General features: G+C 39.4%; 1 pseudogene; it reads left to right on the plus strand.

The window, feature by feature from the left end:
• The first annotated feature begins 1248 nt into the window (after window positions 1–1248).
• Window positions 1249–1772, plus strand: LOC126960677 (40S ribosomal protein S18-like; annotated as a pseudogene).
• Window positions 1773–14522: the final 12750 nt, after the last annotated feature.

A 14522-nucleotide genomic window follows, 5' to 3' on the forward strand; every position in this document is an offset into this window, starting at 1 on the left:
CAGATGAGTTGTGGACCCAGACTCAGGCTAGAGAGCAGGCAGTCCCAGGGCCATAGTGGCACACAAAGCCCCTAGCACCAAAGGCATCACCAGGCATGGGCAGTGTAGCCAATGGGGAGAGTATGGGGTTTACATAATCTTTTCTACTTCCCACATCTTCTCCCTTGTGTCCTATCTGAATTAAAGACACCACCCAGGTGCTAAAAACTAGACTCAGTGTGCAAGCAAAGAAGACAGTATCAGGATTGATGTTGAAATTTAGTCTGAATAAGGAAAGTGAGGATTTGATTTGGGTGAAGCACAGTGAAAAAGTAATAGAAGCAATTGATCATGGATCCAATGGGTGGAATAATCGTTGCCATTGAGGCAGTAAAAGAAATGGGGTGAAAGAGGGTAAGAAGGTAGAGGAATGGGGCAGGGAACAGGATGTGAAGGATTCAGGGAGGGGAGTTAGTTTAAGCTTCAAATTCTAGTGTGCGTGGGGTGACAGGTGGTCTTTAAAGGAGAACACAACTAAATTCAGAGAAATCACCACTAAAGAACTCATCCATGAAACCGAAAACCACCTGTACCCCAAAAACCATTGAAACTTTTTAAAAATGCAGCAGATTAAAAAAAATAAATAAAGGGGAGCACTGCAGGTACTGAGGGCCCAGAATAAGTGATTCTTAGAGAGATGGTTGGAATGGAGATGGAAATAACAAGACCTCATGCTTAGTGCAAGGATGCCTTCCAGAAACAGGAGTACTAACTGAATTCCAGCTTTGGGAGGATATTCAGTATTGCCTGGTATCTAGAAGATGCATTTCTGTCATCACTTATCACCTACCCTCCACACATGTTAACGTACAAGTAGGAGTTTATTGGCTGAGATCTCTGTTTATGTATGCCCTTTAGAACTGTCCTAGTAGAGCGAGTGGCGCTCACTTCAGCAGCCTGGACATTTGAACACTCCACCCGTTTGAGAGGTGGGGAGCTTGGCAAATGATGATCCACGCTGCCTTTTGAACTGCCCATGAGCTAGGGATGGTTTGTACATCTTCAAATGGCTGGAAACAACTCAAAAGAAGAATAACACTTTGTAAGCAATGAATATTACATGAAATTCACATTTGCGTGCTTAAATAACGTTTTACTGGAACACAGCCCACGCATTGTTTCATATTGTCTGTGGCTGTTTTCCCACTACAAGGACAAAATTGAGTAGTTAGGACGGGGATCACGTATTTCACAAAGGCTAAAATATTCATGATCTGGCTTTTTGCAGAAAAAGTTTGCTCTTCCACAGGAGGCCTGCACACCGCGGCTTGTGCTGCTGCCTTGTCTCTCGTGATCCCTAAGAAATTCCAGCATATTTTGCGAGTACTCAACACCAACATCCATGCTGGCAGAAAATAGCCTTTGTCATCACTGCCATTGAGGGTATGGGTCGAAGATATGCTCATGTGGTATTGAGAAAGCAGACACTGACCTCACCAAGAGTGCAGGACTCTCTGAGGATGAGGGGGAACATATGTCCGCCACTAAGCAGAATCCATGCATTCAAGATCTCCAACTGGTTCTTGGACAGACAGAAGGATGGAAAGGCTGGACACTAGAGCCAGGTCCTGGCCGAGGATCTGGATAACAAGCTCTGTGAAGACCTGGAGCAACTGAAGAAGATTCCAGTGCATAGAGGGCTGCGCCACTTCTGAGGTCTTTGTGTCTGTAGCCAGCACATCAAGACCACCGGCCACTGTGGCCATACTATGGCTGTGTCCAAGAAGCACTAAGTCTGTGGCCTTGTCTGCTAATACATAGTTTATATACCAAAAGAAAAAGGAAAAGAGAAAGTTTGCTGCTCCCTGCTCTAAACATTAAGTAACCCTTCATTTATATATCCTCTGGAAAACAATCTGTCTGCTGTATGCTAAGGATCCTCATCAAAAAATAAGACGTTAATCACAGGAGAGGCCATTGTGAAGCCAAGAAAAGTGATCAAGATCAGAGTTGAGGGAAGACTGGGTTGGTGGAGAGCTTCAGGGACCCTGCGCTGGCTCTACTGCTGCTATGGGACCAGAGTGTGCTGCCTGGGACCACCTGGCACAGATCTGAGGTGGATTGAACCCAATTTTACCCCGGTACCCCACTTTTGTAGCCGGTTACTTGTTCCTTTTAGACTCCGCTTATTATTCCATGAAGTGGGATAGTCACTCCCTTACTGGGTGGTGATATGTGACAATCTTTCCAGAAGACCTTGTGTGGAGTCAGCCTTCAGTCATGTTTTCTTCCTTCCCCCTTGTTAGGGCGAGACCTCCAAAAAGGACAAATTACAATTTATGTCACCAAAAGACCATTTCACACACCACAGCATTGAGAGAGAAAAATTTTTGTCTTACGATTTCCTGCACTTCCGAGGATTCAGTTAGAAAGTATAAAGAAAGACCAGGCGCGGTGCCTCAATCCCAGCACTCTGGGAGGCCAAGGCGGGCAGATCACCTGAGGTCAGGAGTTCCAGACCAGCCTGACCAACATGGTGAAACCTCATCTTCACTAAAAATATAAAATTAGCCAGGCATGGTGGTACATGCCTGTAACCCCAGCTACTTGGGAGGCTGAGGCAGGAGAATCACTTGAACCTGGGAGGCAGAGGTTGCAGTGAGCCGAGATTGTGCCATTGCACTCCAGCCTGAGCAACAAGAGTAAAACTCCGTCTCAAAACAAAACAAAACAAACAAAACAAAACAAAACAAAACAAAACAAAAAAACCACAACAAAAACAGAAAGTATAAAGAAAGCTCAGTCTTTACACTGAGCCAAGTGGAGGGAAAGAGTATAGTGGAGATGAAAACACACTGAGCTGTACCATGAACATCTCAGTCAGGAGAAGGTTAACATGTTACAGTACAGCCATATGACTGAACATTATACAGCTCTTAAAAGAAAAATAATGAGTGGGGTACAGTGGCGGCCCCTGTAATCCCAGCCACTCAGGAGGCTGAGCCTAGGAGTTAGAGACTAGCCTGGGAAACATAGCAAGACCTCATCTCAAAAGAAAAAATAAAAATAAAGGGTAACAATATTTTAATGACATACATAAAATGTGAAAGATATGACAGTGAAAAAAGCAGAATATAAAATTCTATATACAATATGGGATTAACTGTATATTTAAAAGAAAAAAACACAAAAAAATAGCAAGGAATAAAAAGCTTATGAACTTTTTGAAAAAACAGCATTTTGGCCACGCTCAGTGGCTCACACCTGTAATCTCAACACTGGGAGGTGGAAGGATTGCTTGAGCCCAGGAGTTCGAGATCATCCTGGGCAACATAGTTAGACCCTGTCTCTACCAAAAATACAAAAATTAGCTGAGTGTGGTGGTGCACACCTGTAGTCCCAGCTACTTGGGAGGCTGAGGTGGGATTGCTTGAGCCTGGGAAGTGGAGGTTGCAGTGAGCTGAGATTGTACCACTGCACTCCAACCTGGGCAACAGAGTGAGACCCCATCATAAAAACAACAACAAAAAAAAACCCCAGCATTTTGAGAAATAATTCACATATCAGGATATGCATCTTTAAGGCAAAACACGAGACTTCAAGAAAATTTGCACTTGCAGTGGGTGCTTCAGGTTGCCCTGGCTCTGAGCCACGGGCTACACTTCTTTACTCTCTTAGAGGAAACTTGCAAGAAGCACTAGTTTAGCTAAAGCTTTCAACTCCCTAACTTTGCAGAAAAGAAATTGGGGCCCCAGAGAAATGAAGAGACATCCTTAACGACACACAGCATCTTTTCTTTCTTTTTTCTTTTTTTTTTTTTTTTTTTTTTTTGGTGGTTTGTTTATATTTTTATTTTATTTTATTTTATTTATTTTTTTTTTGAGACAGAGTCTTGCTCTGTCGCCCAGTCCGGAGTGCAATGGCGCGAGCTCGGCTCACTGCAACCTCCACCTTCCTGGTTCAAGCACTTCTCCTGCCTCAGCCTCCCCAGTAGCTGTGATTACAGGCACTCTCCACCATACCTGGCTAATTCTTGTATTTTTAGTAGAGACAGGGTTTCACCATGTTGGCCATGCTAGTCTCAAACTCCTGACCTCAGGTGATCCACCCTACTCAGCCTCCCAAAGTGCTGGGATTACAGGTGTGAGCCACTGCACCTGGCCTATATTTTTACTTTTTAAACTGTATTTTTACTATATTTACTTTTTTTTTTTTTACCAGAAGCCCAAACTTCACCACACATATGCATCTTAATAGCAAAGTAGGAATTAGAACTTCAAGCTTCCAGTTTAATACACCTAAACATGCCAATCATTTAATGTCTCTCTTCTTTTCTAGTCGTCATCCGCAGACACATATAGTTTTTATGTTGTTGAATTATTATCCTATAGACACTAATTTAAAAAATACTTTTTTGTTGTTTGAGACAGGATCTCACTCTGTCACCCAGGCTTGAGTGCGGTGGTGCGATCATAGCTCACTGCTGTCTTGAACTTCTAGGTTCAATTGATCCTCCTGCCTCAGCACCTTGAGTATCTAGGACTAGAGGTGCATGCTACCACACCTGGCTAATTGTTTTTGTGTTTTTTTTTCTTGTAGAGATGGGGGCCTCGTTATGTTTCCCAGGCTAGTCTTGAACTCTTGGGTTCAAGAGATTCTCCTACCCTGGCCTCCCAAAGTGCTGGGATTAGAGGCGTGAGCCACCGTGTCAAGGTTTTAAAGAATTAGTATTCTAATACTAATTATTTTTTCCTCCCTCGAGTTCTGTCATGTCAACTTTGATTCTTCTTTAGGGTTTCCTCTTAGTGTATTCGTCTGTATATCTAACACACTTGCTATGTTTGCCTGCCTGCACAGTATTTTTTGTAAAAGCCCCCAAAATTCAAAGAGCCTTTTATTAGCACTTGTTAGAATCTCTGACCTCATTTTAAAATTTAAAATTAAATTTTTTTCCTCTTCAGAGTTTACCTCTTTAGACAGTACTTACAATCTTTCTCCTTAAGTTTTTAAAGATAACAGATACCTTAAAAAACACTCTGGCCAGGCGCGGTGGCTCACACCTGTAATCCCAGCACTTTGGGAGGCCGAGGCAGGCGGATCATGAGGTCAAGAGATCGAGACCATCCTGGCCAACATGGTGAAAACCTGTCTCTACTAAAAATACAAAAATTAGCTGGGCGTGGTAGTGCAGGCTTGTAGTCCTAGCTACTCAGGAGGCTGAGGCAGGAGAATCGCTTGAAACCAGGAGGTGGAGGTTGCAGAGAGCAGAGATTGCATCTCTGCACTCCAGCCTGGTGACAGAGTGAGACTTGGTCTCAAAAACAAAAAACAAAAACAAAAACAACAACCAGAAAAACACTTCTGTCTCCAGCCACCCCCAGCCTCCTGAAGGGAGAACTGGACTCTTCAAACTCCCCACCTACCTTCCCTCAGCAAAGAACTTCTCTGCCACAGTCATTAGAGACCCTGCTTTATTTTCATGCTCCTTAGAATATGCCATCAGTTGCTTCTTTCTTAGTTAGCATAGTAGTTCTCAGCTTTTCCTTCACATCAGACTCACCTGGGTTTGGGAGACTGGTATTCCTAATTTATTTTTACTGGGATGGGGACATGATTCTCACTTTCAGCCAATTTCAGCCAAGATTAAGAACTTTTGCCTTGGATGAATAGGTTTAAATAAATGTGTTTTTCTAACGATATTTTTGTTGTAAAATAAGTCCAGTTGGGAAAGTAAAAGACTTGGCATTTGTGAAAGAAATTTCATTTGGTATCATTTGGAGCTGGCAGAGGAAGTATTTTTTGGACAAGACCATGGAAATTACACAACTAACTTTGTTCTCATCCATTCATGTATTTATTTACTATCCATTCATTAAAAACCTGCCCTGTGCCAGACACTAGAGATTTAAATATGGTTCCTGCTTTTAAGGGGATTACAGTCTAATAGCAGGAGAAAAAATACTCCAGCAAATATGATAAAGTGACATATATGCTTGCCAGAGGCATGTGCACAGGCTTTCCCAAAATAAGGAATATGTTTAAATTTAATTTCAAGCATATTAACAAAGTGTATTTCTATAGCATTATACCTAAATCAAGTTTAAAAACTGTAGTCGTTCATGGTTAATTAGAAGTCATGGGAAAGTGAGATGTATACAAACATTATAGTTATATCAGTAGCAAATGGGAAGTTTATTTGAAATTGAAGTCACATTTGAGGGTGCCTTAAAATGACAAAAACTGATTAACAGTTGGTGAAAAAAATAGTAAAAACTCAGTTTGGTAGATGACACAAATCATTTAGGATTATAGGAAAAGAGAGTTACAGAGTTAGATGAAAAGCAAGTAAGCAATAAAAGTATATGAGAAAGGGACATTAAGACAGACCAAGAATAGAAAAGAAACAATAAGTAGGGACAAGAAAAAGAGCAAAAAAAGTAAAAAAGCCCATCGTAAAGAAAGTATAATCACTCCAGAAGAGAGTTAAAATGTAGTTAAGATTATCACAAGTTAATGATATATTTAAAGGAAAGAATTACAAATTTTAAAGAAAACAGATTACGCATAGTATCATAGTACTTAAAAATAGATACTATTACACACATTTTCACTGACTATTTATTTAAAACATGCTATATAAAATATATCCTTTTGGTTCATTTAAAAAACATCATTTTAGGAGTGAGCAGACCAAAGATAAAAACTCCTTAAAGAATTGCAACAATGTCCCTACTTAAAATTTAACGTATGAAAAACCTACCAAAAATCAAGAAAAAGCCAACAGTGAAACTGAGCCAAATACACTGGGAGGGTTTGTTCAATAAAGAATCTGGATATCTAGCTTTGTTTTTTTTTTTATATAAAATCCTACAAAATTCCACTATGCTATAAAAAATCTTGAAATTATGCCCGTGGGGATCCAAATCTTCTCAGCTTGGCACTGACAACCCATTATATACACTGATGGAAAGCATACTGAATAGAGCACTCAGTTTATTACTACAGATATATCACATTGCTGGTATTATGTTTCTAACCAATTGTCATTTATAAATATGATTTTTTTGTATTTTAGAGCAAGTTTATTAAAATGAATATATTGCAAATAAAGTACTAGATTTCTGGTCACAAAAGAAAGTAAGTTAGACTGTTTTAACTACTATTTCAGTGCTATGTATATTCTTTTGAAAAATATTGCAAAAAGATGGTACTTCTGAGCAAAGTGGTCTATAATAGTAGTTTTCACAGAAGCATTTTGTGCAGGGAAGGCATATCTATAACCAGAGTAAATGCTGCTGCTTTCATGTTAGAAGCAGTCCAATGTAATTGACCTACCACTAGGTAGCTAGCTGATTAGGGAATGGTGCCATATGGGGGACTCGGTGTGGTCTCTGCTGCTGGCAGATTGGGAAATTAGCAGTGGCATCCACTGATTGGAAGTCCATATTGCCATCATAGTCACCTTGTTTATGAGTTCGCTGAATGATGACAGGAGTCTCTGGAAGAAGGTTGACTGGTATCCACAGAACGGGACCTCCTATTTACCATCATGGCATTCCACACAGCATTGCTTCTGATCACGAAACTCATTTTATGGTAAATGAAGTGCAGTAGGCCCAGGGTCATGAAATTCACTTGTCTTACCATGTTCCCCACCATCCTGAAACATCTCTGGCTTGATAGTACAGTGGAATGGCCTTTTGAAGACTCAGTTATAGTGTCAGCTAAGTGACAATACCTTGCAGGACTGGGGCAGGGTTCTCCAGGTGGCTGTGTGGGTCCTAAATCAGTGTCAATAAATGGTGCTGTTTTCTCCCATACCCAGGATTCACAGGTCTGAGAATTAAGAAATAGAAATGGGAGGGAGTATCACTACTATGCTACTGATTCACTAGCAAAATTTTTGCTTCCTATTCCTGAGATTTTATACGCTGCTAATCTAGAGGTTTAGTTCCAAAGGGAGGAATTCTTCCACTAACAAACACAACAATGGCTCCATGAACTGGAAGTTAAGATTGCTACCTGGCCACTTTGGCTTTCTTGTGCCTCTGAATTAGCAGACAAAGAAGGGAGTTAATGTACTGCTGGACTAGTCTGCAACTACACAATGGAGATATGAAAAAGGCTGAAATGCAGGAGATCTATTAGGACATCTCTTAGTCCTCCATACCCTAGAGTAAAGTCAATGAAAAACTACAATCCAATTCAGGCACAACTACTAATGGCTTACTTAGATCTTTCATAAATGAAGTTTTGAGTCACCTGACCTGGTAAAAAACCATGACCAGCTGAGTAACATGCTTGTTGAGGGCAAGGGGAATACAGAATGGATAATGAAAGAAGGTAGTTTTGTTTGTTTGTTTTTGTTTTGTTTTGTTTGAGACAGAGTCTCACTCTTGTTGCCCAGGCTGGAGTGCAATGGTGCGATCTTGACTCACTGCAACCTCTGCTTCCAGGGTTAAAGCAATTCTCCTGCCTCAGCCTCCTGAATAGCTGGGATTACCGGTGCCCACCACCACTCCTGGCTAATTTTTGTATTTTTAGTAGAGATGGGGTTTCACCATGTTGGCCAGGCTGGTCTCAAATTCCTGACCTCACGTGATCCACCCACCTTGGCTTCTCAAAGTGCTGGGATTCCAGGCATGAGCCATCATGCCTGGCCTTTTTTTTTTTTCTTTTTTCCAAAAAGATGAGGTCTCACTATGTTGTTCAAGCTGGTCTCAAGCTCCTGGCCTCAAGAGATCCTCCTGTCTCAGCCTTCCAGAGTGCTGGGATTATAAGCGTTAACCACCATGCCCAGCACCAAGAAGGTAGTTTTAAGCACTAGCTACAACCACATGACTATTTATAGAAATGAGGATGGTAATTGTTTCCTTATTTCATTTGAATGCATGTATGTGTATAGGGCAAATATCTTGTTTTCTTTCCTCCCATATCCCCTTAACATATAACATAAGACATATTGATTTTACATCAAGGATTTAAGTATTATCAACTTAACATCTGCTGTGGTTTAAATATGTCCCCCAAAAAGCATGTGTTAGAAACTTAATCCCCAAGTCAATAGTGTTGGGAGATGAGCCTAATGAGAAGTGATTAGGCTATTACCACAAGAGTGGTTCATTATAAAGGGCAAGTTTGATAGCCTTTGTTCTCACTCTCGCACTCTCTCTTTTCCCTTCTGCCATGGGATGATAAAGTATGAAAGCCCTTGCCAGATTTGGCCTTTCTGTCTTGGACTTCCCAACCTCCAGAATCATGAGTCAATACATTTCAGTTCGTTATAAATTACCCAGTCTCTAGTAATCTGATATAGCAGCATTAAATGTACTAAGATAATGTCATAGTAAAATTTAAGTTATAAGATATCAAAAAGAGTGAACATTACTCAAGGACTTTGCTTTCTCCTCTGTGGAAAGGGTTAGTGTATTTTTGGTTACACACAAGATAGTTGTATCATGTTAGGCAGAAGTATGACTTTTTTGTTGTCTTCACTTGGAGATTAAGTATGGCTTAAGAAGATTGCATGGATCCAACTTGAGAAATAGTAGTCTGTGGTGACTTATTTTATGTGTCAATTTGTCTAGGCTGTGGTGCCCAGTTGTTTGGCCAAACACTAGTCTAGATGTTGCTCTGAAGGTATTTTTAAGATGTGATTAACATTTAAATCAGTAGTGCTCATTGAACCTTTAAATCAGCTGAAGGTATTAAGAGAAAAAAACTGAGGTCCCCCAAGAAGGAGGGAATTCTGTTTCCAGACTTCCTTCAGACTGAAGATTGCAACATCAACTCTTGCTTCAGTTTCCAGCCTACTGGCCTTCTCTGCAAAGCTTGGACTTTCAAGTCTCCACAACTGCATGAACCAAATCCTTATAATTAATCTCTTTATTCGATATAAATATCTAATTTCTGTTTCTCTAGAGAACTCTAACTAATACAAAAATGTTTGGCTTTTTGGGAGGATTGCAATCATAGTAATATCATAAAGAAGAAATACATTATGAATATCTATGAAGATTGGATTTAAAATGCAACTAATGATTATGGACTAAAGCTTCTGTGACATTTGGTAAAATTCTGTCTTCTGTTATAATGCTACCATAAGTGGGTGCAGAGTTCTTGAAGTGAAGATGATAAATCTAAACTACTTATAGATGAAATACACTTAGGTCTCAAAGTTAAAATCAGCAAAAAGGTGTAGAGATAGTGGTGGGATGGCACTTGTCTCCTAACCCATGCCCAGCAAAGTAACAGCCACGTGGGTTGTAGAGGTGTTGCCTTTCTGGTCATGGTCACCCAATATTCCCACCCACAATTACTTCAATAGGAATAGGAAGCATTTTAACTATGATTGCTATAAAATCCCCCCGCCTAATTTATAGTCTGCAACCCTTTTGTTCATTGATTTCACTGAATTTTACAAAACAAAAATATTTATCATATTTTAATGGTTTTCTTAGCCATAATCACTCACTCCACAGATATTTATTGAGTGCCTAGTATGTGCCACATCTGCTGTAAATTTCATTCAGTTAGAGGAGTTTGTTCAGTACTGGGTCTCTAGTACTTTTTGTTTGTTTGTTTGAGACAGAGTCTTGCTCTGTCACCCGGGCTGGAGAGCAGTGGTGTGAACATAGCTCAATGAAGCCTCAACCTCCTGGGTTCAAGCCATCCTCACACCTCAGCCTTCCAAGTAGCTGGGACCACAGATGATCATTAGCTAATTGAAAAAAAAAAAAAAAAAAAAAAAAAAAAACCCAGGCTACTTTGAAGAAAGTTTTTTGTAGAGACTGGGGCCTCGCCATGTTGCCCAGGCTGGCCTCAAACTCCTGGGCTCAAGTGATCCTCCCACCTCAGCCTCCAAAGGTGTTAGGATTACAGGCATGAGCCACCATGCCTAGTCTCCAGTACTTGAACTAGAGTAGAAACTGAACAAATTTTCACTGAATTAATAAATGGAAAGAAACATATCCTATCTTTTTTATCATTTTGGGCATTATCTCCTAGGCTTCATGTCAAAGGTTGCTAATAAATACATCTTAGTTATGAATATAACAAGTCCTTGAATGGCTATTAGTTTTGGCAAAAAGGCGTTTTTAAAAACTGTGTTTTATGAAGGGCTTTGAAGTCATAGATGGAAAGCACGAGCAATCTTCATGCACTTATTTCCAGTGTTTACTTTTTCACTGATTGGTGGTAAAGTAAAGCATGTTTTTCTATAGAAACAAGGTTTTTGAGGGGCTTAAATTCTCAGAGCTGCCCTTCTAAAACCTGTGACATCAATAATAGTACTGTACTGGTAATAGAACATAACCATCACATGCCTTTTTGTGGAAGACTATGCTGCACTTGGAGAAGGACTCTGCCAAACATGTATAGATGAACATGGAGCACTTTAGGGTAATGTGTCTTGCCTTGCTCTGTTGGGGAATACTCAAAGTCACCTGGGCTTGGGATTTTATCTTAGGAATGGCAACAAGGGTTCCAGAGGAAGGAAAACAATCATCTCCAGAGGGAGGTAGAACTCACAGATGAGGCAATGGTGATATTGTCAATGAAACCACTATTAAAGAGGAAGAGAAACAGCTGCAAAGCCCACAATAAGGAGAGAGAAGAGGAAAGAGGATAAGGGAAGAGTCCAGGCAGAGGCAGAAAGAGAAGGGAGTTCAGACATGGAAGAGCATTGTTAGTCTTAGATAGTGGTTAGTTAACCATGTGTAAACAGAGATAAAGTGTATGAGAAGGTACCCAATATTAGTAATTTATTTTAAGACTTGATCTAAAGGAAAACAGGGTCTAAATGTTAGCTTTTATTGTTTTATAAGAAAAGAATGTGATTAAGTAAAACAGTTATTATAGAAGGCATTTAAACTTTTTAAACTAAATATCATATGTACACAGAAAATATTTATAACATGTGTGACAGATACAGGAATAATAAATATTCACATACCTACCACTCAGTTTAAGAGCTTGGACATTAATAATCTAAAAGGCCATGGGGATGGGGCAAGAGACCAACTGCAATTTCTCTGGTAGTTGTGTGTCTGGAACTTCATAATTATTCTTGGGGAAAACTGAAAACAAAACAAAACAAACAACCCAGGGGCCTAGGCATTTAATCAAAGATGTTAAAAAAGGACGTTCATAAATAATGGACTAATTAAAGTATAACATTGATTGACTCTGTAAATGTTTTGAATAAAAACACAGTTTTGTATTTTAGAGTTCAGAAACTATTGCTGGAATGGGTGTTCAGTGGTAAGACTCTCTGTCAAGTGGTCTGTGTTTATAAAGCCTATTTCTAAAGAAGTGAAGGGTGTATTACTCTTCTGAAGATGGTTCTTTTCCTGGGCAAAAGAACAATTATTTAGATGCACTCTGTTTTGCAAAAGCATTATTCTATCCCAACTGTAACTGAACATTAATGTAGGTTTCTGGACCTAGGGTTTTATAAAACTTGCATTTTAACCAAAGGAGTCCGGTTTTCTTTGAATGTTCTTTAGTTCCCGGATATGGTGTTTCAGAGCTGCATGGAATATTAAAAATGTAGGACTCAGGTAGGAAACTGAGTCCTAGATGCATTAATTACATGTCCAGAAGATTTGCTTGAAAAACTTCTAGAGATGAATAGTGGTGAGGGTTGCACAACAAGGTGAATGCATTTAATGCCATCAAATTGTAACTTAAAAATAGCGACAATGGCAAATGTTACGTATAAAGAAAGACACACATACAAAATGCCCAAGTCTCATTGATTATGCATTCAGATACCGGTCTAGAACCTATGTCTCTATTCTTTTTTTTTTTTTGAGACGGAGTCTCACTCTGTCGCCCAGGCTGGAGTGCAATGGCACCATCACAGCTAACTGCAACCTCTGCCTTCTGGGTTCAAGTGATTCTCATGCCTCAACCTCCCAAGTAACTGGGATTACAGGTGTGCACCACCACACCCAGCTAATTTTTATATTTTTAGTAGAGACAGGGTTTCGCCTTGTTGGCCAGGTTGGTCTCGAACTCTTGGCCTCCAGTGATCTACCCATCTTGGCCTCCTAAAGTGCTGGGATTACAGGCATGAGCCACTGTACCCGGCCCACCATGAACTGTTATGTTAAGTGATGTTAAGTCAGGTGAAGCCAATACCTGGTGTTATGCCTATCTGTATTCCAATTTTTACATACTAGCAATACTCAAGTGAGATTGGGCTTAATTTATTAGATTCTAGTTTTTTTTGTTTGTTTGTTTTTTGAGATGGAGTATTGCTCTGTTGCCCAGGCTGGTGTGCAGTGGCTCGATCTGGGCTCACTGCAACCTCTGCCTCCTTGGTTCAAGCAATTCTCCTGTCTCAGCCTCCTGAGTATAAATTCTACTTTTACTATATATCTAGAGCTTTCTTTTGGAGTTACTAGAGATAAACTAAGAGAAAGGAGATCTTTAGACAAAATGTCAATACTTAAATTGATTTTATCTATCTTTAGTTTATATATTTTTATATATATAAAAATATGTTGTTTTATTATTATTTGTACTTACACTAAAACTAAACAAATAAACTTTATTGGCAACTATATCAACTTATTTTTGTAAAGTAGTATTTTATTTTCTATTTGTATTCTTTTTAAAGACAGACAAGGTCTCGCTTCATTGCCCAGGCTGGAGTACGGTGGTGTGATCATAACTCACTGCTGTTTGAACTCCTTGGCTCAAGTGATCCTTCCACTTCAGCCTCCTGAGTAGCTGGAATTACAGCCGCTAGCCACTATGCCTGGCTGTAAAGTAACGTTTTATGAAGCAGCTGTGCTAAAATCTGTGAGGGATGCTAAGAAATCTAAAATATAATCCCTGTCTTCTGAGAGTTTACAGTCTAGTTAGGGAGGGAGATTCAGTAAATGTAAACAACAATAACATTTTAAAAATTGAAGTGTAATATACATAGGCACACAAATAATTTGTATGCCATGAATAAACCGTGCGCAAATGTTTCATAAAATGAACATGTCCATGTAACCTCCACTCGTATTAGAAACAGAATATTCTCAGAATCCCCAAATCTCTCTCATGTGCCTTCCTAGGCCCCACCTACCTGGCAAAATGTAACAACTATCCTGGTATCTATCACCATAGATTAGTTTTGCCTGTCTGACCTTTATGTAAATAGCAACATATAGTGGTGTTCTTTTGTATCTGGTTTCTTTTATTCAAGATTATTTCTATATGATTTATACATGTTATCGTGTGAAGCTATAGTTTGTTCATTTTCACTTCAGTATAGTAGTCCATTGAACAAAAATGCTGTAATTCATTCATTCTTCTGTGGAAGTACTCTATAGGATACATACTAAAAAACAGAATTATTAGGTCACCCAGGAGACATGCTCAGTTTTAATGGATATTGCCAAACAGTTTTCAATGTACATGCCAAATTTTCATTTTCTAATTGTTTCTAATATATAGGAATGCAATTAATTTTTGTATATTGACCTCCCATTCTAGAGATCTTATTACATTTAATTCTAATAGTTTGTAGATTCCTTTGGATTTTT

The sequence above is a fragment of the Macaca thibetana genome, chromosome 8, assembly GCF_024542745.1.
Source record: "Macaca thibetana thibetana isolate TM-01 chromosome 8, ASM2454274v1, whole genome shotgun sequence".
Taxonomy (NCBI): Eukaryota; Metazoa; Chordata; class Mammalia; order Primates; family Cercopithecidae; genus Macaca; species Macaca thibetana.